General features: G+C 48.0%; 53 non-coding genes across 53 annotated transcripts; 28 read left to right on the top strand and 25 right to left on the bottom strand.

Annotated features, from left to right (window-relative positions):
• The first annotated feature begins 2,331 nt into the window (after positions 1-2,331).
• TRNAG-GCC (transfer RNA glycine (anticodon GCC)) lies at positions 2,332-2,402 on the top strand. The gene has a single exon. It is a non-coding gene; the product is annotated as a tRNA-Gly (tRNA).
• An 887-nt stretch (positions 2,403-3,289) lies between these two features.
• TRNAK-CUU (transfer RNA lysine (anticodon CUU)) lies at positions 3,290-3,362 on the bottom strand. Its single transcript has one exon. It is a non-coding gene; the product is annotated as a tRNA-Lys (tRNA).
• A 117-nt stretch (positions 3,363-3,479) lies between these two features.
• TRNAG-GCC (transfer RNA glycine (anticodon GCC)) lies at positions 3,480-3,550 on the top strand. The gene has a single exon. It is a non-coding gene; the product is annotated as a tRNA-Gly (tRNA).
• Positions 3,551-3,856: 306 nt separating this feature from the next.
• TRNAK-CUU (transfer RNA lysine (anticodon CUU)) lies at positions 3,857-3,929 on the bottom strand. Its single transcript has one exon. It is a non-coding gene; the product is annotated as a tRNA-Lys (tRNA).
• Positions 3,930-4,046: 117 nt separating this feature from the next.
• On the top strand, positions 4,047-4,117 carry TRNAG-GCC (transfer RNA glycine (anticodon GCC)). The gene has a single exon. It is a non-coding gene; the product is annotated as a tRNA-Gly (tRNA).
• An 872-nt stretch (positions 4,118-4,989) lies between these two features.
• TRNAK-CUU (transfer RNA lysine (anticodon CUU)) lies at positions 4,990-5,062 on the bottom strand. Its single transcript has one exon. It is a non-coding gene; the product is annotated as a tRNA-Lys (tRNA).
• A 117-nt stretch (positions 5,063-5,179) lies between these two features.
• On the top strand, positions 5,180-5,250 carry TRNAG-GCC (transfer RNA glycine (anticodon GCC)). Its single transcript has one exon. It is a non-coding gene; the product is annotated as a tRNA-Gly (tRNA).
• Positions 5,251-6,123: 873 nt separating this feature from the next.
• On the bottom strand, positions 6,124-6,196 carry TRNAK-CUU (transfer RNA lysine (anticodon CUU)). Its single transcript has one exon. It is a non-coding gene; the product is annotated as a tRNA-Lys (tRNA).
• A 117-nt stretch (positions 6,197-6,313) lies between these two features.
• Positions 6,314-6,384, top strand: TRNAG-GCC (transfer RNA glycine (anticodon GCC)). The gene has a single exon. It is a non-coding gene; the product is annotated as a tRNA-Gly (tRNA).
• A 305-nt stretch (positions 6,385-6,689) lies between these two features.
• TRNAK-CUU (transfer RNA lysine (anticodon CUU)) lies at positions 6,690-6,762 on the bottom strand. Its single transcript has one exon. It is a non-coding gene; the product is annotated as a tRNA-Lys (tRNA).
• Positions 6,763-6,879: 117 nt separating this feature from the next.
• TRNAG-GCC (transfer RNA glycine (anticodon GCC)) lies at positions 6,880-6,950 on the top strand. Its single transcript has one exon. It is a non-coding gene; the product is annotated as a tRNA-Gly (tRNA).
• Positions 6,951-7,446: 496 nt separating this feature from the next.
• Positions 7,447-7,517, top strand: TRNAG-GCC (transfer RNA glycine (anticodon GCC)). The gene has a single exon. It is a non-coding gene; the product is annotated as a tRNA-Gly (tRNA).
• A 305-nt stretch (positions 7,518-7,822) lies between these two features.
• TRNAK-CUU (transfer RNA lysine (anticodon CUU)) lies at positions 7,823-7,895 on the bottom strand. Its single transcript has one exon. It is a non-coding gene; the product is annotated as a tRNA-Lys (tRNA).
• Positions 7,896-8,012: 117 nt separating this feature from the next.
• TRNAG-GCC (transfer RNA glycine (anticodon GCC)) lies at positions 8,013-8,083 on the top strand. The gene has a single exon. It is a non-coding gene; the product is annotated as a tRNA-Gly (tRNA).
• A 496-nt stretch (positions 8,084-8,579) lies between these two features.
• Positions 8,580-8,650, top strand: TRNAG-GCC (transfer RNA glycine (anticodon GCC)). The gene has a single exon. It is a non-coding gene; the product is annotated as a tRNA-Gly (tRNA).
• A 306-nt stretch (positions 8,651-8,956) lies between these two features.
• Positions 8,957-9,029, bottom strand: TRNAK-CUU (transfer RNA lysine (anticodon CUU)). The gene has a single exon. It is a non-coding gene; the product is annotated as a tRNA-Lys (tRNA).
• Positions 9,030-9,523: 494 nt separating this feature from the next.
• TRNAK-CUU (transfer RNA lysine (anticodon CUU)) lies at positions 9,524-9,596 on the bottom strand. The gene has a single exon. It is a non-coding gene; the product is annotated as a tRNA-Lys (tRNA).
• A 684-nt stretch (positions 9,597-10,280) lies between these two features.
• TRNAG-GCC (transfer RNA glycine (anticodon GCC)) lies at positions 10,281-10,351 on the top strand. The gene has a single exon. It is a non-coding gene; the product is annotated as a tRNA-Gly (tRNA).
• Positions 10,352-10,656: 305 nt separating this feature from the next.
• Positions 10,657-10,729, bottom strand: TRNAK-CUU (transfer RNA lysine (anticodon CUU)). The gene has a single exon. It is a non-coding gene; the product is annotated as a tRNA-Lys (tRNA).
• A 117-nt stretch (positions 10,730-10,846) lies between these two features.
• On the top strand, positions 10,847-10,917 carry TRNAG-GCC (transfer RNA glycine (anticodon GCC)). Its single transcript has one exon. It is a non-coding gene; the product is annotated as a tRNA-Gly (tRNA).
• A 306-nt stretch (positions 10,918-11,223) lies between these two features.
• TRNAK-CUU (transfer RNA lysine (anticodon CUU)) lies at positions 11,224-11,296 on the bottom strand. Its single transcript has one exon. It is a non-coding gene; the product is annotated as a tRNA-Lys (tRNA).
• Positions 11,297-11,413: 117 nt separating this feature from the next.
• TRNAG-GCC (transfer RNA glycine (anticodon GCC)) lies at positions 11,414-11,484 on the top strand. The gene has a single exon. It is a non-coding gene; the product is annotated as a tRNA-Gly (tRNA).
• Positions 11,485-11,790: 306 nt separating this feature from the next.
• TRNAK-CUU (transfer RNA lysine (anticodon CUU)) lies at positions 11,791-11,863 on the bottom strand. Its single transcript has one exon. It is a non-coding gene; the product is annotated as a tRNA-Lys (tRNA).
• A 117-nt stretch (positions 11,864-11,980) lies between these two features.
• TRNAG-GCC (transfer RNA glycine (anticodon GCC)) lies at positions 11,981-12,051 on the top strand. Its single transcript has one exon. It is a non-coding gene; the product is annotated as a tRNA-Gly (tRNA).
• Positions 12,052-12,356: 305 nt separating this feature from the next.
• On the bottom strand, positions 12,357-12,429 carry TRNAK-CUU (transfer RNA lysine (anticodon CUU)). The gene has a single exon. It is a non-coding gene; the product is annotated as a tRNA-Lys (tRNA).
• Positions 12,430-12,546: 117 nt separating this feature from the next.
• On the top strand, positions 12,547-12,617 carry TRNAG-GCC (transfer RNA glycine (anticodon GCC)). Its single transcript has one exon. It is a non-coding gene; the product is annotated as a tRNA-Gly (tRNA).
• An 862-nt stretch (positions 12,618-13,479) lies between these two features.
• Positions 13,480-13,552, bottom strand: TRNAK-CUU (transfer RNA lysine (anticodon CUU)). Its single transcript has one exon. It is a non-coding gene; the product is annotated as a tRNA-Lys (tRNA).
• A 494-nt stretch (positions 13,553-14,046) lies between these two features.
• TRNAK-CUU (transfer RNA lysine (anticodon CUU)) lies at positions 14,047-14,119 on the bottom strand. Its single transcript has one exon. It is a non-coding gene; the product is annotated as a tRNA-Lys (tRNA).
• A 292-nt stretch (positions 14,120-14,411) lies between these two features.
• On the bottom strand, positions 14,412-14,484 carry TRNAK-CUU (transfer RNA lysine (anticodon CUU)). Its single transcript has one exon. It is a non-coding gene; the product is annotated as a tRNA-Lys (tRNA).
• Positions 14,485-15,545: 1,061 nt separating this feature from the next.
• Positions 15,546-15,618, bottom strand: TRNAK-CUU (transfer RNA lysine (anticodon CUU)). The gene has a single exon. It is a non-coding gene; the product is annotated as a tRNA-Lys (tRNA).
• A 117-nt stretch (positions 15,619-15,735) lies between these two features.
• TRNAG-GCC (transfer RNA glycine (anticodon GCC)) lies at positions 15,736-15,806 on the top strand. Its single transcript has one exon. It is a non-coding gene; the product is annotated as a tRNA-Gly (tRNA).
• A 305-nt stretch (positions 15,807-16,111) lies between these two features.
• On the bottom strand, positions 16,112-16,184 carry TRNAK-CUU (transfer RNA lysine (anticodon CUU)). The gene has a single exon. It is a non-coding gene; the product is annotated as a tRNA-Lys (tRNA).
• A 117-nt stretch (positions 16,185-16,301) lies between these two features.
• Positions 16,302-16,372, top strand: TRNAG-GCC (transfer RNA glycine (anticodon GCC)). Its single transcript has one exon. It is a non-coding gene; the product is annotated as a tRNA-Gly (tRNA).
• Positions 16,373-16,868: 496 nt separating this feature from the next.
• Positions 16,869-16,939, top strand: TRNAG-GCC (transfer RNA glycine (anticodon GCC)). The gene has a single exon. It is a non-coding gene; the product is annotated as a tRNA-Gly (tRNA).
• A 305-nt stretch (positions 16,940-17,244) lies between these two features.
• TRNAK-CUU (transfer RNA lysine (anticodon CUU)) lies at positions 17,245-17,317 on the bottom strand. Its single transcript has one exon. It is a non-coding gene; the product is annotated as a tRNA-Lys (tRNA).
• Positions 17,318-17,434: 117 nt separating this feature from the next.
• TRNAG-GCC (transfer RNA glycine (anticodon GCC)) lies at positions 17,435-17,505 on the top strand. Its single transcript has one exon. It is a non-coding gene; the product is annotated as a tRNA-Gly (tRNA).
• Positions 17,506-18,001: 496 nt separating this feature from the next.
• On the top strand, positions 18,002-18,072 carry TRNAG-GCC (transfer RNA glycine (anticodon GCC)). Its single transcript has one exon. It is a non-coding gene; the product is annotated as a tRNA-Gly (tRNA).
• Positions 18,073-18,378: 306 nt separating this feature from the next.
• Positions 18,379-18,451, bottom strand: TRNAK-CUU (transfer RNA lysine (anticodon CUU)). Its single transcript has one exon. It is a non-coding gene; the product is annotated as a tRNA-Lys (tRNA).
• Positions 18,452-18,568: 117 nt separating this feature from the next.
• TRNAG-UCC (transfer RNA glycine (anticodon UCC)) lies at positions 18,569-18,639 on the top strand. The gene has a single exon. It is a non-coding gene; the product is annotated as a tRNA-Gly (tRNA).
• Positions 18,640-18,945: 306 nt separating this feature from the next.
• Positions 18,946-19,018, bottom strand: TRNAK-CUU (transfer RNA lysine (anticodon CUU)). Its single transcript has one exon. It is a non-coding gene; the product is annotated as a tRNA-Lys (tRNA).
• Positions 19,019-19,702: 684 nt separating this feature from the next.
• TRNAG-GCC (transfer RNA glycine (anticodon GCC)) lies at positions 19,703-19,773 on the top strand. Its single transcript has one exon. It is a non-coding gene; the product is annotated as a tRNA-Gly (tRNA).
• A 305-nt stretch (positions 19,774-20,078) lies between these two features.
• Positions 20,079-20,151, bottom strand: TRNAK-CUU (transfer RNA lysine (anticodon CUU)). Its single transcript has one exon. It is a non-coding gene; the product is annotated as a tRNA-Lys (tRNA).
• A 117-nt stretch (positions 20,152-20,268) lies between these two features.
• Positions 20,269-20,339, top strand: TRNAG-GCC (transfer RNA glycine (anticodon GCC)). The gene has a single exon. It is a non-coding gene; the product is annotated as a tRNA-Gly (tRNA).
• A 496-nt stretch (positions 20,340-20,835) lies between these two features.
• TRNAG-CCC (transfer RNA glycine (anticodon CCC)) lies at positions 20,836-20,906 on the top strand. Its single transcript has one exon. It is a non-coding gene; the product is annotated as a tRNA-Gly (tRNA).
• Positions 20,907-21,212: 306 nt separating this feature from the next.
• Positions 21,213-21,285, bottom strand: TRNAK-CUU (transfer RNA lysine (anticodon CUU)). The gene has a single exon. It is a non-coding gene; the product is annotated as a tRNA-Lys (tRNA).
• Positions 21,286-21,402: 117 nt separating this feature from the next.
• TRNAG-GCC (transfer RNA glycine (anticodon GCC)) lies at positions 21,403-21,473 on the top strand. Its single transcript has one exon. It is a non-coding gene; the product is annotated as a tRNA-Gly (tRNA).
• Positions 21,474-21,778: 305 nt separating this feature from the next.
• TRNAK-CUU (transfer RNA lysine (anticodon CUU)) lies at positions 21,779-21,851 on the bottom strand. Its single transcript has one exon. It is a non-coding gene; the product is annotated as a tRNA-Lys (tRNA).
• A 117-nt stretch (positions 21,852-21,968) lies between these two features.
• Positions 21,969-22,039, top strand: TRNAG-GCC (transfer RNA glycine (anticodon GCC)). The gene has a single exon. It is a non-coding gene; the product is annotated as a tRNA-Gly (tRNA).
• Positions 22,040-22,345: 306 nt separating this feature from the next.
• On the bottom strand, positions 22,346-22,418 carry TRNAK-CUU (transfer RNA lysine (anticodon CUU)). The gene has a single exon. It is a non-coding gene; the product is annotated as a tRNA-Lys (tRNA).
• A 117-nt stretch (positions 22,419-22,535) lies between these two features.
• TRNAG-GCC (transfer RNA glycine (anticodon GCC)) lies at positions 22,536-22,606 on the top strand. The gene has a single exon. It is a non-coding gene; the product is annotated as a tRNA-Gly (tRNA).
• A 306-nt stretch (positions 22,607-22,912) lies between these two features.
• Positions 22,913-22,985, bottom strand: TRNAK-CUU (transfer RNA lysine (anticodon CUU)). The gene has a single exon. It is a non-coding gene; the product is annotated as a tRNA-Lys (tRNA).
• Positions 22,986-23,102: 117 nt separating this feature from the next.
• On the top strand, positions 23,103-23,173 carry TRNAG-GCC (transfer RNA glycine (anticodon GCC)). The gene has a single exon. It is a non-coding gene; the product is annotated as a tRNA-Gly (tRNA).
• A 496-nt stretch (positions 23,174-23,669) lies between these two features.
• TRNAG-GCC (transfer RNA glycine (anticodon GCC)) lies at positions 23,670-23,740 on the top strand. Its single transcript has one exon. It is a non-coding gene; the product is annotated as a tRNA-Gly (tRNA).
• The last annotated feature ends 63 nt before the right edge of the window (positions 23,741-23,803 follow it).

Here is a 23,803-nt window from a genome sequence, read left to right as displayed (position 1 = left end):
TCCCAAACATGTTACCAGCGAAAGACATTGCTGCTACATGATGTGAATTTAGATTCTTGTAAATATTATGTTAGAAGAACACAAGGCAGCAAATACAGTATGGGATTAAAACTTTGGACTGAAATAGAAAGTAACAGCAATTCTTCTATTAACTGACCTCATTAAAAATCAGACTTAATACTGGAAATTGTATAACTAATAATAATAATAATAATAATAATAATAATATTAATAATAAGAAGAAGAAGTAGAAGTTAACTCTCCTAAAATGATCTCCTCTATTACTGATCCAACATTATACTGGCCTTACTGGAGACCTATGCACAAATAGCACCTGAATGTTGATACCAGATCACATGCTTTTGTGTACCGGCCACCATTAATAAACTTAACTGTAATGTTTCAAGATCTATCTGGTCCCTAGTGGTTTATACCTGACCTTATATAATATGCAATAATCTGGTCAGGGGCATAACTAGCATAGACTGGACCCTATAACAATCTTTTTACTTGGGGTTTACCGATCCCTGCTCCTGCTCACGGCCGCCTTCACCATCTCAAATCATGTTGCTGGGGCCCCCTCAAGGGAAAAAGTGGAAGCGGAAGTCACTGTTAGCAGGAATCAGTAAGTAAATAGAGCCTGTTACCTGCTGGGGTTACTCCAGCAGGTAACGGCCTATTAACAAACAAACAAAAAAAAAAACAGCAAGGGACCACCGCCAGGCTCCTTAAGGTCATGGGCCCTGTGGCAACTACCACAGTGCATTTTAGATCTTAAAATATTTGTATTCCGATATTGTCTATGGCAATATTTTAATAAAAAACTATTCAAGAACAAATATATGCCAATAGATAAACTTAAAGAGGACCTTTCATCACCTCTAACAAGTCCAGCTCTTCACATCAATTAATAGGCGCTGCTCTACTGATTCCAGCTGGACTATTTTTCTTTAGCCTCTACCATTCTTGAGCAATCAATGCTGATAGATTTGGTGCCTGATACACTGTTTAGGCTCTGTACTGTCAGGAGGGTGGTGTCAGGCAGGAGCAGACAAGACGTGTGATTCTGAGCTCTGACACTGACTGCCTTTTATTGGAGCTCTGAATCAAATCTCCTGCCTGACACTGCCCTTCTGGTGTTACAGAGCTTAAATAACATTTCAGGCAAGAAAACTACCTGCACTTGTAATTCAGGAATGGTGAGGAATAGAGAAAAAATAACAACTGCCTTTGAATCACTAGAGTGGCAGCTATTAACAGATATTAACTGGAGTTTGTGGAGGTGATGAAAGGACCTCTTTTATGGTTTCACACAGTGAACTATAATTGTCCCTCTTTGGCAGTCCAAAAACTTTGGAGGCATGGCTTAGGCCAATTGCTGGCTGCATCAGTCACCTGACTACAAACAAAACATCATCAGGAGACATCATAAATGATCATTTAAAGGGGTTATATGGGGAAATAAAATGCCAAGAACAGTGACTTGACCAAGAGTCAGAGTATCAACAACGATGGCAGAGGAATGAGACTTGTGGCCCAAACTGTTCAATGAAAACTTAAGAATGAAGAACGGGAGCAAAGAGGGGAAGGTGCTGTTATATGTATTAGTAAGCATGCTTATCCAGTATAGTGTTGTATCACCTTTCATTTTTTTTATTTACAATATTTCCAACCTATTATATAGTTGAGGAAGCCTCTCAAAGAAATATGACTTGACCAGTACCTCAATATACAAAGTCATGATCAGACTTTACTATATACAAGCATTGGGGGCTCAGTGGTAGAATTCTAGCCTGTCACGCCGGAGGCCCGGATTCGATTCCTAACCAATGCAATACTCTTGATTTTGTTGTTTTGCCTGTTCTTCGAAATCGGTAATCTTAGTTCCATTGCTCCTTGCCAGACTCCTTCCTAGTAAAATTGCATCCTGGATGCAAACAGGCATGTCAGCTGTTTGTCAGGGAAGGAGTGTAATTATGGGTTGGTTTTCATGCCTCTTGGGCCTTCCATTGAATGGTTGTTTACTTTTATTGCTCCATTCAAGGTCTCTTTTTTTAGTTCATTTTTTTTGTCTGATCTGGATGGGAAGAGGACTTGTAAGCTGACATTTGGGGGAAGAATGACGAAAATAAACCAACCTCCGCCCAACGTGGGGCTCGAACCCACGACCCTGAGATTAAGAGTCTCATGCTTTACCGACTGAGCTAGCCTGGCTCAGTGTGGCTGCATTGTGGGGCTATACAGCAGGATAGAGACGGCATCGGTGGAAAACATCCCAGTCTGGCACCTAAGTCCAGCAGGAGCCACTAGCGTCAAAACAGATCCCGTCAGGCATTGGTGGTTCAGTGGTAGAATTCTCGCCTGCCACGCGGGAGGCCCGGGTTCGATTCCCAGCTAATGCAATATTCTTGATTTTGTTGTTTTGCCTGTTCTTCGAAATGGGTATCCTTGGTTCCATTTCTCTTTGACTAACTCCTTCCAAGTAAACTCCTTCCAAGTAAAATAGCATCCTGGATGCAAACAGCCATGTCAGCTGTTTGTCAGGGAAGGAGGGTAATTATGGGTTGGTTTTCATGCCTCTTGGGCCTTCCATTGAAAGGTTGTTTACTTTTATTGCTCCATTCAAGGTCTCTTTTTTTAGTTCATTTTTTTGTCTGATCAGGATGGGAAGAGGACTTGTAAGCTGACAGTTGGGGGGAGAATGATGAAAAAAACCAACCTCCACCCAACGTGTGGCTCGAACCCACGACCCTGAGATTAAGAGTCTCATGCTCTACCGCCTGAGCTAGCCAGGCTCGGTGTGGCTGCATTGTGGGGCTATACAGCAGGATAGAGACGGCATCGGTGGAAAACATCCCAGTCCGGCCCCTAAGTCCGGCAGGAGCCGCTAGCGTCAACACAGACCCCGTCAAGCATTGGTGGTTCAGTGGTAAAATTCTCGCCTGCCACGTGGGAGGCCTGGGTTCGATTGCTGGCCAATGCAATACTCTTGATTTTGTTGTTTTGCCTGTTCTTCCAAATGGGTATCCTTGGTTCCATTTCTCCTTGACTAACTCCTTCCAAGTAAAATATCATCTTAGATGCAAACAGCCATGTCAGCTGTTTGTCAGGGAAGTACTGTGTTTATGGGTTGGTTTTCACGCCTCTTTGGCCTTCCATTGAAAGGTTGTTTACTTTTATTTCTTCATTCAAGGTCTCTTTGTTTAGTTCATTTTTTTTTCTGATCAGTATGGGAAGAGGACTTGTAAGCTGACAGTTATGGGAAGAATGACGAAAATAATCCAACCTCCGCCCAACGTGGGGCTCGAACCCACGACCCTGAGATTAAGAGTCTCATGCTCTACCGACTGAGCTAGCCGGGCTCGGTGTGGCTGCATTGTGGGGCTATACAGCAGGATAGAGATGGCATCGGTGGAAAACATCCCAGTCCGGCCCCTAAGTCCGGCAGGAGCCGCTAGTGTCAAAACAGACCCCGTCAAGCATTGGTGGTTCAGTGGTAGAATTCTCGCTTGCCACGTGGGGGACCCGGGTTCGATTCCCGGCCAGTGCAATACTCTTGATTTTGTTGTTTTGCCTGTTCTTCCAAATGGGTATCCTTGGTTCCATTTCTCCTTGACTAACTCCTTCCAAGTAAAATATCATCTTAGATGCAAACAGCCATGTCAGCTGTTTGTCAGGGAAGTACTGTGTTTATGGGTTGGTTTTCACGCCTCTTTGGCCTTCCATTGAAAGGTTGTTTACTTTTATTTCTTCATTCAAGGTCTCTTTGTTTAGTTCATTTTTTTTTCTGATCAGGATGGGAAGAGGACTTGTAAGCTGACAGTTATGGGAAGAATGACGAAAATAATCCAACCTCCGCCCAACGTGGGGCTCGAACCCACGACCCTGAGATTAAGAGTCTCATGCTCTACCGACTGAGCTAGCCGGGCTCGGTGTGGCTGCATTGTGGGGCTATACAGCAGGATAGAGACGGCATCGGTGGAAAACATCCCAGTCCGGCCCCTAAGTCCGGCAGGAGCCGCTAGCGTCAAAACAGACCCCGTCAAGCATTGGTGGTTCAGTGGTAGAATTCTCGCTTGCCACGCGGGGGACCCGGGTTCGATTCCCGGCCAATGCAATACTCTAGATTTTGTTGTTTTGCCTGTTCTTCGAAATGGGTATCCTTGGTTCCATTTCTCCTTGACTAACTCCTTCCAAGTAAAATAGCATCCTGGATACAAACAGCCATGTCAGCTGTTTGTCAGGGATGGAGTGTAATTATGGGTTGGTTTTCATGCCTCTTGGGCCTTCCATTGAAAGGTTGTTTACTTTTATTGCTCCATTCAAGGTCTCTTTTTTTAGTTCATTTTTTTGTCTGATCAGGATGGGAAGAGGACTTGTAAGCTGACAGTTGGGGGAAGAATGACCAAAATAAACCAACCTCCGCCCAACGTGAGGCTCGAACCCACGACCCTGAGATTAAGAGTCTCATGCTCTACCGACTGAGCTAGCCAGGCTCGGTGCGTCTGCATTGTGGGGCTATCCAGCAGGATAGAGATGGCATCGGTGGAAAACATCCCAGTGCGGCCCCTAAGTCCGGCAGGAGCTGCTAGCGTCAAAACAGACCCCGTCAAGCATTGGTGGTTCAGTGGTAGAATTCTTGCCTGCCACGCGGGAGGCCCGGGCTCGATTCCCGGCCAATGCAGTACTCTTGATTTTGTTGTTTTGCCTGTTCTTCAAAATGGGTATCCTTGGTTCCATTTCTCTTTGACTAACTCCTTCCAAGTAAAATAGCATCCTGGATGCAAACAGCCATGTCAGCTGTTTGTCAGGGAAGGAGTGTAATTATGGGTTGGTTTTCATGCCTCTTGGGCCTTCCATTGAAAGGTTGTTTACTTTTATTGCTCCATTCAAGGTCTCTTTTTTTAGTTCATTTTTTGTCTGATCAGGATGGGAAGAGGACTTGTAAGCTGGCAGTTGGGGGAAGAATGACGAAAATAAACCAACCTCCGCCCAACGTGGGGCTCGAACCCACGACCCTGAGATTAAGAGTCTCAGGCTCTACCGACTGAGCTAGCCGGGCTCGGTGTGTCTGCATTGTGGGGCTATCCAGCAGGATAGAGATGGCATCGGTGGAAAACATCCCAGTGCGGCCCCTAAGTCCGGCAGGAGCCGCTAGCATCAACATAAACACCGTCAAGCATTGGTGGTTCAGTGGTAGAATTCTCGCCTGCCACGCGGGAGGCCCGGGTTCGATTCCCGGCCAATGCAATACTCTTGATTTTGTTGTTTTGCCTGTTCTTCGAAATGGGTATCCTTGGTTCCATTTCTCCTTGACTAACTCCTTCCAAGTAAAATAGCATCCTGGATGCAAACAGCCATGTCAGCTGTTTGTCAGGGAAGGAGTGTAATTATGGGTTGGTTTTCATGCCTCTTGGGCCTTCCATTGAAAGGTTGTTTACTTTTATTGCTCCATTCAAGGTCTCTTTTTTTAGTTCATTTTTTTGTCTGATCAGGATGGGAAGAGGACTTGTAAGCTGACAGTTGGGGGAAGAATGACCAAAAAAAACCAACCTCCGCCCAACGTGGGGCTCGACCCCACGACCCTGAGATTAAGAGTCTCACGCTCTACCGACTGAGCTAGCCGGGCTCGGTGTGTCTGCATTGTGGGGCTATCCAGCAGGATAGAGATGGCATCGGTGGAAAACATCCCAGTCCGGCCCCTAAGTCCGGCAGGAGCCGCTAGCGTCAAAACAGACCCCGTCAAGCATTGGTGGTTCAGTGGTAGATATCTCGCCTGCCACGCGGGAGGCCCGGGTTCGATTCCCGGCCAATGCAATACTCTTGATTTTGTTGTTTTGCCTGTTCTTCGAAATGGGTATCCTTGGTTCCATTTCTCCTTGACTAACTCCTTCCAAGTAAAATAGCATCCTGGATGCAAACAGCCATGTCAGCTGTTTGTCAGGGAAGGAGTGTAATTATGGGTTGGTTTTCATGCCTCTTGGGCCTTCCATTGAAAGGTTGTTTACTTTTATTGCTCCATTCAAGGTCTCTTTTTTTAGTTCATTTTTTTGTTTGATAAGGATGGGAAGAGGACTTGTAAGCTGACAGTTGGGGGAAGAATGACCAAAATACACCAATCTCCGCCAAACGTGGGGCTCGAACCCACGACCCTGAGATTAAGAGTCTCATGCTCTACCGACTGAGCTAGCTGGGCTCGGTGTGTCTGCATTGTGGGGCTATCCAGCAGGATAGAAATGGCATCGGTGGAAAACATCCCAGTCCGGCCGCTATGTCCGGCAGGAGCCGCTAGAGTCAAAACAAACCCCGTCAAGCATTGGTGGTTCAGTGGTAGAATTCTCGCCTGCCACGCGGGAGGCCCGGGTTCGATTCCCGGCCAATGCAATACTCTTGATTTTGTTGTTTTGCCTGTTCTTCGAAATGGGTATCCTTGGTTCCATTTCTCTTTGACTAACTCCTTCCAAGTAAAATAGCATCCTGGATGCAAACAGCCATGTCAGCTGTTTGTCAGGGAAGGAGTGTAATTATGGGTTGGTTTTCATGCCTCTTGGGCCTTCCATTGAAAGGTTGTTTACTTTTATTGCTCCATTCAAGGTCTCTTTTTTTAGTTCATTTTTTGTCTGATCAGGATGGGAAGAGGACTTGTAAGCTGACAGTTGGGGGAAGAATGACGAAAATAAACCAACCTCCGCCCAACGTGGGGCTCGAACCCACAACCCTGAGATTAAGAGTCTCAAGCTTTACCGACTGAGCTAGCCGGGCTTAGTGTGGCTTCATTGTGGGGCTATACAGCAGGATAGAGACGGCATCGGTGGAAAACATCCCAGTCCGGCCCCTAAGTCCGGCAGGAGCCGCTAGCGTCAAAACAGACCCCGTCACGCATTGGTGGTTCAGTGGTAGAATTCTCGCCTGCCATGTGGGAGGCCCGGGTTCGATTCCCGGCCAATGCAATACTCTTGATTTTGTTGTTTTGCCTTTTCTTCGAAATGGGTATCCTTGGTTCCATTTCTCCTTGACTAACTCCTTCCAAGTAAAATAGCATCCTGGATGCAAACAGCCATGTCAGCTCTTTGTCAGGGAAGGAGTGTAATTATGGGTTGGTTTTCATGCCTCTTGGGCCTTCCATTGAAAGGTTGTTTACTTTTATTGCTCCATTCAAGGTCTCTTTTTTTAGTTCATTTTTTTGTCTGATCAGGATGGGAAGAGGACTTGTAAGCTGACAGTTGGGGGAAGAATGACGAAAATAAACCAACCTCCGCCCATCGTGGGGCTCGAACCCACGACCCTGAGATTAAGAGTCTCATGCTCTACCGACTGAGCTAGCCGGGCTCAGTGTAGCTGCATTGTGGGGCTATACAGCAGGATAGAGACGGCATCGGTGGAAAACATCCCAGTCCGGCCCCTAAGTCCGGCAGGAGCCGCTAGCGTCAAAACAGACCACGTCAAGCATTGGTGGTTCAGTGGTAGAATTCTCGCCTGCCATGCGGGAGGCCTGGGTTCGATTCCCGGCCAATGCAATACTCTTGATTTTGTTGTTTTGCCTGTTCTTCGAAATGGGTATCCTTGGTTCCATTTCTCCTTGACTAACTCCTTCCAAGTAAAATAGCATCCTGGATGCAAACAGCCATGTCAGCTGTTTGTCAGGGAAGGAGTGTAATTATGGGTTGGTTTTCATGCCTATTGGGCCTTCCATTGAAAGGTTGTTTACTTTTATTGCTCCATTCAAGGTCTCTTTTTTTAGTTCATTTTTTGTCTGATCAGGATGGGAAGAGGACTTGTAAGCTGACAGTTGGGGGAAGAATGACCAAAATAAACCAACCTCCGCCCAACGTGGGGCTCGAACCCACGACCCTGAGATTAAGAGTCTCATGCTCTACCGACTGAGCTAGCCGGGCTCGGTGTGTCTGCATTGTGGGGCTATCCAGCAGGATAGAGATGGCATCGGTGGAAATCATCCCAGTGCGGCCCCTAAGTCCGGCAGGAGCCGCTAGCGTCAAAACAGATCCCTTCAAGCATTGGTGGTTCAGTGGTAGAATTCTCGCCTGCCACGCGGGAGGCCTGGGTTCGATTCCCGGCCAATGCAATACTCTTGATTTTGTTGTTTTGCCTGTTCTTCGAAATGGGTATCCTTGGTTCCATTTCTCTTTGACTAACTCCTTCCAAGTAAAATAGCATCCTGGATGCAAACAGCCATGTCAGCTGTTTGTCAGGGAAGGAGTGTAATTATGGGTTGGTTTTCATGCCTATTGGGCCTTCCATTGAAAGGTTGTTTACTTTTATTGCTCCATTCAAGGTCTCTTTTTTTAGTTCATTTTTTTGTCTGATCAGGATGGGAAGAGGACTTGTAAGCTGACAGTTGGGGGAAGAATGACGAAAATAAACCAACCTCCGCCCAACGTGGGGCTCGGACCCACAACCCTGAGTTTAAGAGTCTCAAGCTTTACCGACTGAGCTAGCCGGGCTTAGTGTGGCTTCATTGTGGGGCTATACAGCAGGATAGAGACGGCATCCGTGGAAAACATCCCAGTCCGGCCCCTAAGTCCGGCAGGAGCCGCTAGCGTCAAAACAGACCCCGTCACGCATTGGTGGTTCAGTGGTAGAATTCTCGCCTGCCATGTGGGAGGCCCGGGTTCGATTCCCGGCCAATGCAATACTCTTGATTTTGTTGTTTTGCCTTTTCTTCGAAATGGGTATCCTTGGTTCCATTTCTCCTTGACTAACTCCTTCCAAGTAAAATAGCATCCTGGATGCAAACAGCCATGTCAGCTCTTTGTCAGGGAAGGAGTGTAATTATGAGTTGGTTTTCATGCCTCTTGGGCCTTCCATTGAAAGGTTGTTTACTTATATTGCTCCATTCAAGGTCTCTTTTTTTAGTTCATTTTTTTGTCTGATCAGGATGGGAAGAGGACTTGTAAGCTGACAGTTGGGGGAAGAATGACCAAAAAAAACCAACCTCCGCCCAACGTGGGGCTCGAACCCACGACCCTGAGATTAAGAGTCTCATGCTCTACCGACTGAGCTAGCCGGGCTCGGTGTGTCTGCATTGTGGGGCTATCCAGCAGGATAGAGATGGCATCGGTTGAAAACATCCCAGTCCGGCCCCTAAGTCCGGCAGGAGCCGCTAGCGTCAAAACATACCACGTCAAGCATTGGTGGTTCAGTGGTAGATATCTCGCCTGCCACGCGGTAGGCCCGGGTTCGATTCCCGGCCAATGCAATACTCTTGATTTTGTTGTTTTGCCTGTTCTTCGAAATGGGTATCCTTGGTTCCATTTCTCCTTGACTAACTCCTTCCAAGTAAAATAGCATCCTGGATGCAAACAGCCATGTCAGCTGTTTGTCAGGGAAGGAGTGTAATTATGGGTTGGTTTTCATGCCTCTTGGGCCTTCCATTGAAAGATTGTTTACTTTTATTGCTCCATTCAAGGTCTCTTTTTTTAGTTCATTTTATTGTCTGATCAGGATGGGAAGAGGACTTGTAAGCTGACAGTTGGGGGAAGAATGACCAAAAAAAACCAACCTCCGCCCAACGTGGGGTTCGAACCCACGACCCTGAGATTAAGAGTCTCATGCTCTACCGACTGAGCTAGCCGGGCTCGGTGCGTCTGCATTGTGGGGCTATCCAGCAGGATAGAGATGGCATCGGTGGAAAACATCCCAGTCCGGCCCCTAAGTCCGGCAGGAGCCGCTAGCGTCAAAACAGACCCCGTCAAGCATTGGTGGTTCAGTGGTAGATATCTCGCCTGCCACGCGGGAGGCCCGGGTTCGATTCCCGGCCAATGCAATACTCTTGATTTTGTTGTTTTGCCTGTTCTTCGAAATGGGTATCCTTGGTTCCATTTCTCCTTGACTAACTCCTTCCAAGTAAAATAGCATCCTGGATGCAAACAGCCATGTCAGCTGTTTGTCAGGGAAGGAGTGTAATTATGGGTTGGTTTTCATGCCTCTTGGGCCTTCCATTGAAAGGTTGTTTACTTTTATTGCTCCATTCAAGGTCTCTTTTTTTAGTTCATTTTTTTGTCTGATCAGGATGGGAAGAGGACTTGTAAGCTGACAGTTGGGGGAAGAATGACGAAAATAAACCAACCTCCGCCCAACGTGGGGCTCGAACCCACGACCCTGAGATTAAGAGTCTCATGCTCTACCGACTGAGCTTGCCGGGCTCGGTGTGTCTGCATTGTGGGGCTATCCAGCAGGATAGAGATGGCATCGGTGGAAAACATCCCAGTGCGGCCCCTAAGGCCGGCAGGAGCCGCTAGCGTCAAAAGAGACCCCTTCAAGCATTGGTGGTTCAGTGGTAGAGTTCTCGCCTGCCACGCGGGAGGCCCGGGTTCGATTCCCGGCCAATGCAATACTCTTGATTTTGTTGTTTTGCCTGTTCTTCGAAATGGGTATCCTTGGTTCCATTTCTCTTTGACTAACTCCTTCCAAGTAAAATAGCATCCTGGATGCAAACAGCCATGTCAGCTGTTTGTCAGGGAAGGAGTGTAATTATGGGTTGGTTTTCATGCCTCTTGGGCCTTCCATTGAAAGGTTGTTTACTTTTATTGCTCCATTCAAGGTCTCTTTTTTTAGTTCATTTTTTGTCTGATCAGGATGGGAAGAGGACTTGTAAGCTGACAGTTGGGGGAAGAATGACGAAAATAAACCAACCTCCGCCCAACGTGGGGCTCGAACCCACAACCCTGAGATTAAGAGTCTCAAGCTTTACCGACTGAGCTAGCCGGGCTTAGTGTGGCTTCATTGTGGGGCTATACAGCAGGATAGAGACGGCATCGGTGGAAAACATCCCAGTCCGGCCCCTAAGTCCGGCAGGAGCCGCTAGCGTCAAAACAGACCCCGTCACGCATTGGTGGTTCAGTGGTAGAATTCTCGCCTGCCACGCGGGAGGCCCGGGTTCGATTCCCGGCCAATGCAATACTCTTGATTTTGTTGTTTTGCCTGTTCTTCGAAATGGGTATCCTTGGTTCCATTTCTCCTTGACTAACTCCTTCCAAGTAAAATAGCATCCTGGATGCAAACAGCCATGTCAGCTGTTTGTCAGGGAAGGAGTGTAATTATGGGTTGGTTTTCATGCCTCTTGGGCCTTCCATTGAAAGGTTGTTTACTTTTATTGCTCCATTCAAGGTCTCTTTTTTTAGTTCATTTTTTTGTCTGATCAGGATGGGAAGAGGACTTATAAGCTGACAGTTGGGGGAAGAATGACCAAAAAAAACCAACCTCCGCCCAACGTGGGGCTCGAACCCACGACCCTGAGATTAAGAGTCTCATGCTCTACCGACTGAGCTAGCCGGGCTCGGTGTGTCTGCATTGTGGGGCTATCCAGCAGGATAGAGATGGCATCGGTGGAAAACATCCCAGTCCGGCCCCTAAGTCCGGCAGGAGCCGCTAGCGTCAAAATAGACCCCGTCAAGCATTGGTGGTTCAGTGGTAGATTTCTCGCCTGCCACGCGGGAGGCCCGGGTTCGATTCCCGGCCAATGCAATACTCTTGATTTTGTTGTTTTGCCTATTCTTCAAAATGGGTATCCTTGGTTCCATTTCTCCTTGACTAACTCCTTCCAAGTAAAATAGCATCCTGGATGCAAACAGCCATGTCAGCTGTTTGTCAGGGAAGGAGTGTAATTATGGGTTGGTTTTCATGCCTCTTGGGCCTTCCATTGAAAGGTTGTTTACTTTTATTGCTCCATTCAAGGTCTCTTTTTTTAGTTCATTTTTTTGTCTGATCAGGATGGGAAGAGGACTTGTAAGCTGACAGTTGGGGGAAGAATGACCAAAATAAACCAACCTCCGCCCAACGTGGGGCTCGAACCCACGACCCTGAGATTAAGAGTCTCATGCTCTACCGACTGAGCTAGCCGGGCTCGGTGTGTCTACATTGTGGGGCTATCCAGCAGGATAGAGATGGCATCGGTGGAAAACATCCCAGTGCGGCCCCTAAGTCCGGCAGGAGCCGCTAGCGTCAAAACAGACCCCGTCAAGCATTGGTGGTTCAGTGGTAGAATTCTCGCCTGCCACGCGGGAGGCCCGGGTTCGATTCCCGGCCAATGCAATACTCTTGATTTTGTTGTTTTGCCTGTTCTTCGAAATGGGTATCCTTGGTTCCATTTCTCTTTGACTAACTCCTTCCAAGTAAAATAGCATCCTGGATGCAAACAGCCATGTCAGCTGTTTGTCAGGGAAGGAGTGTAATTATGGGTTGGTTTTCATGCCTCTTGGGCCTTCCATTGAAAGGTTGTTTACTTTTATTGCTCCATTCAAGGTCTCTTTTTTTAGTTCATTTTTTGTCTGATCAGGATGGGAAGAGGACTTGTAAGCTGACAGTTGGGGGAAGAATGACGAAAATAAACCAACCTCCGCCCAACGTGGGGCTCGAACCCACAACCCTGAGATTAAGAGTCTCAAGCTTTACCGACTGAGCTAGCCGGGCTTAGTGTGGCTTCATTGTGGGGCTATACAGCAGGATAGAGACGGCATCGGTGGAAAACATCCCAGTCCGGCCCCTAAGTCCAGGAGGAGCCGCTAGCATCAACATAAACACCGTCAAGCATTGGTGGTTCAGTGGTAGAATTCTCGCCTGCCACGCGGGAGGCCCGGGTTCGATTCCCGGCCAATGCACTACTCTTGATTTTGTTGTTTTGCCTGTTCTTCGAAATGGGTATCCTTGGTTCCATTCCTCCTTGACTAACTCCTTCCAAGTAAAATAGCATCCTGGATGCAAACAACCATGTCAGCTGTTTGTCAGGGAAGGAGTGTAATTATGGGTTGGTTTTCATGCCTCTTGGGCCTTCCATTGAAAGGTTGTTTACTTTTATTGCTCCATTCAAGGTCTCTTTTTTTAGTTCATTTTTTTGTCTGATCAGGATGGGAAGAGGACTTGTAAGCTGACAGTTGGGGGAAGAATGACCAAAATAAACCAACCTCCGCCCAACGTGGGGCTCGAACCCACGACCCTGAGATAAAGAGTCTCATGCTCTACCGACTGAGCTAGTGGGTGCATTGTGGGGCTATACAGCAGGATAGAGACGGCATCGGTGGAAAACATTCCATTCCGGCCCCTAAGTCCGGCAGGAGCCGCTAGCGTCAAAACAGACCCTGTCAAGCATTGGTGGTTCAGTGGTAGAATTCTCGCCTGCCACGTGGGAGGCCCGGGTTCGATTGCTGGCCAATGCAATACTCTTGATTTTGTTGTTTTGCCTGTTCTTCCAAATGGGTATCCTTGGTTCCATTTCTCCTTGACTAACTCCTTCCAAGTAAAATATCATCTTGGATGCAAACAGCCATGTCAGCTATTTGTCAGGGAAGTACTGTATTTATGGGTTGGTTTTCACGCCTCTTTGGCCTTCCATTGAAAGGTTGTTTACTTTTATTTCTTCATTCAAGGTTTTTTTTGTTTAGTTCATTTTTTTTTCTGATCAGGATGGGAAGAGGACTTGTAAGCTGACAGTTGGGGGAAGAATGACGAAAATAAACCAACCTCCGCCCAACGTGGGGCTCGAACCCACGACCCTGAGATTAAGAGTCTCATGCTCTACCGACTGAGCTAGCCGGGCTCGGTGTGGCTGCATTGTGGGGCTATACAGCAGGATAGAGACGGCATCGGTGGAAAACATCCCAGTCCGGCCCCTAAGTCCGGCAGGAGCCGCTAGCGTCAAAACAGACCACGTCAAGCATTGGTGGTTCAGTGGTAGAATTCTCGCCTGCCACGTTGAAGGCCTGGGTTCGATTCCTGGCCAATGCAATACTCTTGATTTTGTTGTTTTGCCTGTTCTTCGAAATGGGTATCCTTGGTTCCATTTCTCCTTGACTAACTCCTTCCAAGTAAAATAGCATCCTGGATGCAAACAGCCATGTCAGCTGTTTGTCAGGGAAGGAGTGTAATTATGGGTTGGTTTTCATGCCTCTTGGGCCTTCCATTGAAAGGTTGTTTACTTTTATTGCTCCATTCAAGGTCTCTTTTTTTAGTTCATTTTTTTGTCTGATCAGGATGGGAAGAGGACTTGTAAGCTGACAGTTGGGGGAAGAATGACCAAAATAAACCAACCTCCGCCCAACGTGGGGCTCGAACCCACGACCCTGAGATTAAGAGTCTCATGCTCTACCGACTGAGCTAGCCGGGCTCGGTGTGTCTGCATTGTGGGGCTATCCAGCAGGATAGAGATGGCATCGGTGGAAAACATCCCAGTCCGGCCCCTAAGTCCGGCAGGAGCCGCTAGCGTCAAAACCCCGTCAGGGAAGGAGTGTAATTATGGGTTGTTTTTCATGCCTCTTGGGCCTTCCATTGAAAGGTTGTTTACTTTTATTGCTCCATTCAAGGTCTCTTTTTTTAGTTCATTTTTTTGTCTGATCAGGATGGGAAGAGGACTTGTAAGCTGACAGTTGGGGGAAGAATGACCAAAATAAACCAACCTCCGCCCAACGTGGGGCTCGAACCCACGACCCTGAGATTAAGAGTCTCATGCTCTACCGACTGAGCTAGCCGGGCTCGGTGTGTCTACATTGTGGGGCTATCCAGCAGGATAGAGATGGCATCGGTGGAAAACATCCCAGTGCGGCCCCTAAGTCCGGCAGGAGCCGCTAGCGTCAAAACAGACCCTGTCAAGCATTGGTGGTTCAGTGGTAGAATTCTTGCCTGCCACGCGGGAGGCCTGGATTCGATTCCCGGCCAATGTAATACTCTTGATTTTGTTGTTTTGCCTGTTCTTCGAAATGGGTATCCTTGGTTCCATTTCTCTTTGACTAACTCCTTCCAAGTAAAATAGCATCCTGGATGCAAAGAGCCATGTCAGCTGTTTGTCAGGGAAGGAGTGTAATTATGGGTTGGTTTTCATGCCTCTTGGGCCTTCCATTGAAAGGTTGTTTACTTTTATTGCTCCATTCAAGGTCTCTTTTTTTAGTTCATTTTTTTGTCTGATCAGGATGGGAAGAGGACTTGTAAGCTGACAGTTGGGGGAAGAATGACCAAAAAAAACCAACCTCCGCCCAACGTGGGGCTCGACCCCACGACCCTGAGATTAAGAGTCTCACGCTCTACCGACTGAGCTAGCCGGGCTCGGTGTGTCTGCATTGTGGGGCTATCCAGCAGGATAGAGATGGCATCGGTGGAAAACATCCCAGTCCGGCCCCTAAGTCCGGCAGGAGCCGCTAGCGTCAAAACAGACCCCGTCAAGCATTGGTGGTTCAGTGGTAGATATCTCGCCTGCCACGCGGGAGGCCCGGGTTCGATTCCCGGCCAATGCAATACTCTTGATTTTGTTGTTTTGCCTGTTCTTCGAAATGGGTATCCTTGGTTCCATTTCTCCTTGACTAACTCCTTCCAAGTAAAATAGCATCCTGGATGCAAACAGCCATGTCAGCTGTTTGTCAGGGAAGGAGTGTAATTATGGGTTGGTTTTCATGCCTCTTGGGCCTTCCATTGAAAGGTTGTTTACTTTTATTGCTCCATTCAAGGTCTCTTTTTTTAGTTCATTTTTTTGTTTGATAAGGATGGGAAGAGGACTTGTAAGCTGACAGTTGGGGGAAGAATGACCAAAATAAACCAATCTCCGCCAAACGTGGGGCTCGAACCCACGACCCTGAGATTAAGAGTCTCATGCTCTACCGACTGAGCTAGCTGGGCTCGGTGTGTCTGCATTGTGGGGCTATCCAGCAGGATAGAAATGGCATCGGTGGAAAACATCCCAGTCCGGCCGCTATGTCCGGCAGGAGCCGCTAGAGTCAAAACAAACCCCGTCAAGCATTGGTGGTTCAGTGGTAGAATTCTCGCCTGCCACGCGGGAGGCCCGGGTTCGATTCCCGGCCAATGCAATACTCTTGATTTTGTTGTTTTGCCTGTTCTTCGAAATGGGTATCCTTGGTTCCATTTCTCTTTGACTAACTCCTTCCAAGTAAAATAGCATCCTGGATGCAAACAGCCATGTCAGCTGTTTGTCAGGGAAGGAGTGTAATTATGGGTTGGTTTTCATGCCTCTTGGGCCTTCCATTGAAAGGTTGTTTACTTTTATTGCTCCATTCAAGGTCTCTTTTTTTAGTTCATTTTTTGTCTGATCAGGATGGGAAGAGGACTTGTAAGCTGACAGTTGGGGGAAGAATGACGAAAATAAACCAACCTCCGCCCAACGTGGGGCTCGAACCCACAACCCTGAGATTAAGAGTCTCAAGCTTTACCGACTGAGCTAGCCGGGCTTAGTGTGGCTTCATTGTGGGGCTATACAGCAGGATAGAGACGGCATCGGTGGAAAACATCCCAGTCCGGCCCCTAAGTCCGGCAGGAGCCGCTAGCGTCAAAACAGACCCCGTCACGCATTGGTGGTTCAGTGGTAGAATTCTCGCCTGCCATGTGGGAGGCCCGGGTTCGATTCCCGGCCAATGCAATACTCTTGATTTTGTTGTTTTGCCTTTTCTTCGAAATGGGTATCCTTGGTTCCATTTCTCCTTGACTAACTCCTTCCAAGTAAAATAGCATCCTGGATGCAAACAGCCATGTCAGCTCTTTGTCAGGGAAGGAGTGTAATTATGGGTTGGTTTTCATGCCTCTTGGGCCTTCCATTGAAAGGTTGTTTACTTTTATTGCTCCATTCAAGGTCTCTTTTTTTAGTTCATTTTTTTGTCTGATCAGGATGGGAAGAGGACTTGTAAGCTGACAGTTGGGGGAAGAATGACGAAAATAAACCAACCTCCGCCCATCGTGGGGCTCGAACCCACGACCCTGAGATTAAGAGTCTCATGCTCTACCGACTGAGCTAGCCGGGCTCAGTGTAGCTGCATTGTGGGGCTATACAGCAGGATAGAGACGGCATCGGTGGAAAACATCCCAGTCCGGCCCCTAAGTCCGGCAGGAGCCGCTAGCGTCAAAACAGACCACGTCAAGCATTGGTGGTTCAGTGGTAGAATTCTCGCCTGCCATGCGGGAGGCCTGGGTTCGATTCCCGGCCAATGCAATACTCTTGATTTTGTTGTTTTGCCTGTTCTTCGAAATGGGTATCCTTGGTTCCATTTCTCCTTGACTAACTCCTTCCAAGTAAAATAGCATCCTGGATGCAAACAGCCATGTCAGCTGTTTGTCAGGGAAGGAGTGTAATTATGGGTTGGTTTTCATGCCTATTGGGCCTTCCATTGAAAGGTTGTTTACTTTTATTGCTCCATTCAAGGTCTCTTTTTTTAGTTCATTTTTTGTCTGATCAGGATGGGAAGAGGACTTGTAAGCTGACAGTTGGGGGAAGAATGACCAAAATAAACCAACCTCCGCCCAACGTGGGGCTCGAACCCACGACCCTGAGATTAAGAGTCTCATGCTCTACCGACTGAGCTAGCCGGGCTCGGTGTGTCTGCATTGTGGGGCTATCCAGCAGGATAGAGATGGCATCGGTGGAAATCATCCCAGTGCGGCCCCTAAGTCCGGCAGGAGCCGCTAGCGTCAAAACAGATCCCTTCAAGCATTGGTGGTTCAGTGGTAGAATTCTCGCCTGCCACGCGGGAGGCCTGGGTTCGATTCCCGGCCAATGCAATACTCTTGATTTTGTTGTTTTGCCTGTTCTTCGAAATGGGTATCCTTGGTTCCATTTCTCTTTGACTAACTCCTTCCAAGTAAAATAGCATCCTGGATGCAAACAGCCATGTCAGCTGTTTGTCAGGGAAGGAGTGTAATTATGGGTTGGTTTTCATGCCTATTGGGCCTTCCATTGAAAGGTTGTTTACTTTTATTGCTCCATTTAAGGTCTCTTTTTTTAGTTCATTTTTTTGTCTGATCAGGATGGGAAGAGGACTTGTAAGCTGACAGTTGGGGGAAGAATGACGAAAATAAACCAACCTCCGCCCAACGTGGGGCTCGGACCCACAACCCTGAGTTTAAGAGTCTCAAGCTTTACCGACTGAGCTAGCCGGGCTTAGTGTGGCTTCATTGTGGGGCTATACAGCAGGATAGAGACGGCATCCGTGGAAAACATCCCAGTCCGGCCCCTAAGTCCGGCAGGAGCCGCTAGCGTCAAAACAGACCCCGTCACGCATTGGTGGTTCAGTGGTAGAATTCTCGCCTGCCATGTGGGAGGCCCGGGTTCGATTCCCGGCCAATGCAATACTCTTGATTTTGTTGTTTTGCCTTTTCTTCGAAATGGGTATCCTTGGTTCCATTTCTCCTTGACTAACTCCTTCCAAGTAAAATAGCATCCTGGATGCAAACAGCCATGTCAGCTCTTTGTCAGGGAAGGAGTGTAATTATGAGTTGGTTTTCATGCCTCTTGGGCCTTCCATTGAAAGGTTGTTTACTTATATTGCTCCATTCAAGGTCTCTTTTTTTAGTTCATTTTTTTGTCTGATCAGGATGGGAAGAGGACTTGTAAGCTGACAGTTGGGGGAAGAATGACCAAAAAAAACCAACCTCCGCCCAACGTGGGGCTCGAACCCACGACCCTGAGATTAAGAGTCTCATGCTCTACCGACTGAGCTAGCCGGGCTCGGTGTGTCTGCATTGTGGGGCTATCCAGCAGGATAGAGATGGCATCGGTTGAAAACATCCCAGTCCGGCCCCTAAGTCCGGCAGGAGCCGCTAGCGTCAAAACATACCACGTCAAGCATTGGTGGTTCAGTGGTAGATATCTCGCCTTCCACGCGGTAGGCCCGGGTTCGATTCCCGGCCAATGCAATACTCTTGATTTTGTTGTTTTGCCTGTTCTTCGAAATGGGTATCCTTGGTTCCATTTCTCCTTGACTAACTCCTTCCAAGTAAAATAGCATCCTGGATGCAAACAGCCATGTCAGCTGTTTGTCAGGGAAGGAGTGTAATTATGGGTTGGTTTTCATGCCTCTTGGGCCTTCCATTGAAAGATTGTTTACTTTTATTGCTCCATTCAAGGTCTCTTTTTTTAGTTCATTTTATTGTCTGATCAGGATGGGAAGAGGACTTGTAAGCTGACAGTTGGGGGAAGAATGACCAAAAAAAACCAACCTCCGCCCAACGTGGGGTTCGAACCCACGACCCTGAGATTAAGAGTCTCATGCTCTACCGACTGAGCTAGCCGGGCTCGGTGCGTCTGCATTGTGGGGCTATCCAGCAGGATAGAGATGGCATCGGTGGAAAACATCCCAGTCCGGCCCCTAAGTCCGGCAGGAGCCGCTAGCGTCAAAACAGACCCCGTCAAGCATTGGTGGTTCAGTGGTAGATATCTCGCCTGCCACGCGGGAGGCCCGGGTTCGATTCCCGGCCAATGCAATACTCTTGATTTTGTTGTTTTGCCTGTTCTTCGAAATGGGTATCCTTGGTTCCATTTCTCCTTGACTAACTCCTTCCAAGTAAAATAGCATCCTGGATGCAAACAGCCATGTCAGCTGTTTGTCAGGGAAGGAGTGTAATTATGGGTTGGTTTTCATGCCTCTTGGGCCTTCCATTGAAAGGTTGTTTACTTTTATTGCTCCATTCAAGGTCTCTTTTTTTAGTTCATTTTTTTGTCTGATCAGGATGGGAAGAGGACTTGTAAGCTGACAGTTGGGGGAAGAATGACGAAAATAAACCAACCTCCGCCCAACGTGGGGCTCGAACCCACGACCCTGAGATTAAGAGTCTCATGCTCTACCGACTGAGCTTGCCGGGCTCGGTGTGTCTGCATTGTGGGGCTATCCAGCAGGATAGAGATGGCATCGGTGGAAAACATCCCAGTGCGGCCCCTAAGGCCGGCAGGAGCCGCTAGCGTCAAAAGAGACCCCTTCAAGCATTGGTGGTTCAGTGGTAGAGTTCTCGCCTGCCACGCGGGAGGCCCGGGTTCGATTCCCGGCCAATGCAATACTCTTGATTTTGTTGTTTTGCCTGTTCTTCGAAATGGGTATCCTTGGTTCCATTTCTCTTTGACTAACTCCTTCCAAGTAAAATAGCATCCTGGATGCAAACAGCCATGTCAGCTGTTTGTCAGGGAAGGAGTGTAATTATGGGTTGGTTTTCATGCCTCTTGGGCCTTCCATTGAAAGGTTGTTTACTTTTATTGCTCCATTCAAGGTCTCTTTTTTTAGTTCATTTTTTGTCTGATCAGGATGGGAAGAGGACTTGTAAGCTGACAGTTGGGGGAAGAATGACGAAAATAAACCAACCTCCGCCCAACGTGGGGCTCGAACCCACAACCCTGAGATTAAGAGTCTCAAGCTTTACCGACTGAGCTAGCCGGGCTTAGTGTGGCTTCATTGTGGGGCTATACAGCAGGATAGAGACGGCATCGGTGGAAAACATCCCAGTCCGGCCCCTAAGTCCGGGAGGAGCCGCTAGCATCAACATAAACACCGTCAAGCATTGGTGGTTCAGTGGTAGAATTCTCGCCTGCCACGCGGGAGGCCCGGGTTCGATTCCCGGCCAATGCAATACTCTTGATTTTGTTGTTTTGCCTGTTCTTCGAAATGGGTATCCTTGGTTCCATTTCTCCTTGACTAACTCCTTCCAAGTAAAATAGCATCCTGGATGCAAACAGCCATGTCAGCTGTTTGTCAGGGAAGGAGTGTAATTATGGGTTGGTTTTCATGCCTCTTGGGCCTTCCATTGAAAGGTTGTTTACTTTTATTGCTCCATTCAAGGTCTCTTTTTTTAGTTCATTTTTTTGTCTGATCAGGATGGGAAGAGGACTTGTAAGCTGACAGTTGGGGGAAGAATGACCAAAAAAAAACAACCTCCGCCCAACGTGGGGCTCGACCCAACGACCCTGAGATTAAGAGTCTCACGCTCTACCGACTGAGCTAGCCGGGCTCGGTGTGTCTGCATTGTGGGGCTATCCAGCAGGATAGAGATGGCATCGGTGGAAAACATCCCAGTCCGGCCCCTAAGTCCGGCAGGAGCCGCTAGCGTCAAAAGAGACCCCGTCAAGCATTGGTGGTTCAGTGGTAGATATCTCGCCTCCCACGCGGGAGGCCCGGGTTCGATTCCCGGCCAATGCAATACTCTTGATTTTGTTGTTTTGCCTGTTCTTCGAAATGGGTATCCTTGGTTCCATTTCTCCTTGACTAACTCCTTCCAAGTAAAATAGCATCCTGGATGCAAACAGCCATGTCAGCTGTTTGTCAGGGAAGGAGTGTAATTATGGGTTGGTTTTCATGCCTCTTGGGCCTTCCATTGAAAGGTTGTTTACTTTTATTGCTCCATTCAAGGTCTCTTTTTTTAGTTCATTTTTTTGTTTGATAAGGATGGGAAGAGGACTTGTAAGCTGACAGTTGGGGGAAGAATGACCAAAATAAACCAATCTCCGCCAAACGTGGGGCTCGAACCCACGACCCTGAGATTAAGAGTCTCATGCTCTACCGACTGAGCTAGCTGGGCTCGGTGTGTCTGCATTGTGGGGCTATCCAGCAGGATAGAGATGGCATCGGTGGAAAACATCCCAGTCCGGCCGCTATGTCCGGCAGGAGCCGCTAGAGTCAAAACAAACCCCGTCAAGCATTGGTGGTTCAGTGGTAGAATTCTCGCCTGCCACGCGGGAGGCCTGGGTTCGATTCCCGGCCAATGCAATACTCTTGATTTTGTTGTTTTGCCTGTTCTTCGAAATGGGTATCCTTGGTTCCATTTCTCTTTGACTAACTCCTTCCAAGTAAAATAGCATCCTGGATGCAAACAGCCATGTCAGCTGTTTGTCAGGGAAGGAGTGTAATTATGGGTTGGTTTTCATGCCTCTTGGGCCTTCCATTGAAAGGTTGTTTACTTTTATTGCTCCATTCAAGGTCTCTTTTTTTAGTTCATTTTTTGTCTGATCAGGATGGGAAGAGGACTTGTAAGCTGACAGTTGGGGGAAGAATGACGAAAATAAACCAACCTCCGCCCAACGTGGGGCTCGAACCCACAACCCTGAGATTAAGAGTCTCAAGCTTTACCGACTGAGCTAGCCGGGCTTAGTGTGGCTTCATTGTGGGGCTATACAGCAGGATAGAGACGGCATCGGTGGAAAACATCCCAGTCCGGCCCCTAAGTCCGGCAGGAGCCGCTAGCGTCAAAACAGACCCCGTCACGCATTGGTGGTTCAGTGGTAGAATTCTCGCCTGCCACGCGGGAGGCCCGGGTTCGATTCCCGGCCAATGCAATACTCTTGATTTTGTTGTTTTGCCTGTTCTTCGAAATGGGTATCCTTGGTTCCATTTCTCCTTGACTAACTCCTTCCAAGTAAAATAGCATCCTGGATGCAAACAGCCATGTCAGCTGTTTGTCAGGGAAGGAGTGTAATTATGGGTTGGTTTTCATGCCTCTTGGGCCTTCCATTGAAAGGTTGTTTACTTTTATTGCTCCATTCAAGGTCTCTTTTTTTAGTTCATTTTTTTGTCTGATCAGGATGGGAAGAGGACTTATAAGCTGACAGTTGGGGGAAGAATGACCAAAAAAAACCAACCTCCGCCCAACGTGGGGCTCGAACCCACGACCCTGAGATTAAGAGTCTCATGCTCTACCGACTGAGCTAGCCGGGCTCGGTGTGTCTGCATTGTGGGGCTATCCAGCAGGATAGAGATGGCATCGGTGGAAAACATCCCAGTCCGGCCCCTAAGTCCGGCAGGAGCCGCTAGCGTCAAAATAGACCCCGTCAAGCATTGGTGGTTCAGTGGTAGATTTCTCGCCTGCCACGCGGGAGGCCCGGGTTCGATTCCCGGCCAATGCAATACTCTTGATTTTGTTGTTTTGCCTATTCTTCAAAATGGGTATCCTTGGTTCCATTTCTCCTTGACTAACTCCTTCCAAGTAAAATAGCATCCTGGATGCAAACAGCCATGTCAGCTGTTTGTCAGGGAAGGAGTGTAATTATGGGTTGGTTTTCATGCCTCTTGGGCCTTCCATTGAAAGGTTGTTTACTTTTATTGCTCCATTCAAGGTCTCTTTTTTTAGTTCATTTTTTTGTCTGATCAGGATGGGAAGAGGACTTGTAAGCTGACAGTTGGGGGAAGAATGACCAAAATAAACCAACCTCCGCCCAACGTGGGGCTCGAACCCACGACCCTGAGATTAAGAGTCTCATGCTCTACCGACTGAGCTAGCCGGGCTCGGTGTGTCTACATTGTGGGGCTATCCAGCAGGATAGAGATGGCATCGGTGGAAAACATCCCAGTGCGGCCCCTAAGTCCGGCAGGAGCCGCTAGCGTCAAAACAGACCCCGTCAAGCATTGGTGGTTCAGTGGTAGAATTCTCGCCTGCCACGCGGGAGGCCCGGGTTCGATTCCCGGCCAATGCAATACTCTTGATTTTGTTGTTTTGCCTGTTCTTCGAAATGGGTATCCTTGGTTCCATTTCTCCTTGACTAACTCCTTCCAAGTAAAATAGCATCCTGGATGCAAACAGCCATGTCAGCTGTTTGTCAGGGAAGGAGTGTAATTATGGGTTGGTTTTCATGCCTCTTGGGCCTTCCATTGAAAGGTTGTTTACTTTTATTGCTCCATTCAAGGTCTCTTTTTTTAGTTCATTTTTTTGTCTGATCAGGATGGGAAGAGGACTTGTAAGCTGACAGTTGGGGGAAGAATGACGAAAATAAACCAACCTCCGCCCAACGTGGGGCTCGAACCCACGACCCTGAGATTAAGAGTCTCATGCTCTACCGACTGAGCTTGCCGGGCTCGGTGTGTCTGCATTGTGGGGCTATCCAGCAGGATAGAGATGGCATCGGTGGAAAACATCCCAGTGCGGCCCCTAAGGCCGGCAGGAGCCGCTAGCGTCAAAAGAGACCCCTTCAAGCATTGGTGGTTCAGTGGTAGAGTTCTCGCCTGCCACGCGGGAGGCCCGGGTTCGATTCCCGGCCAATGCAATACTCTTGCTTTTGTTGTTTTGCCTGTTCTTCGAAATGGGTATCCTTGGTTCCATTTCTCTT

The sequence above is a fragment of the Leptodactylus fuscus genome, chromosome 3 (genome assembly GCF_031893055.1).
Source record: "Leptodactylus fuscus isolate aLepFus1 chromosome 3, aLepFus1.hap2, whole genome shotgun sequence".
NCBI lineage: Eukaryota > Metazoa > Chordata > Amphibia > Anura > Leptodactylidae > Leptodactylus > Leptodactylus fuscus.
Note: the sequence above shows the minus strand (reverse complement) of the source record. Positions and strands in the feature narration are given on the sequence as shown.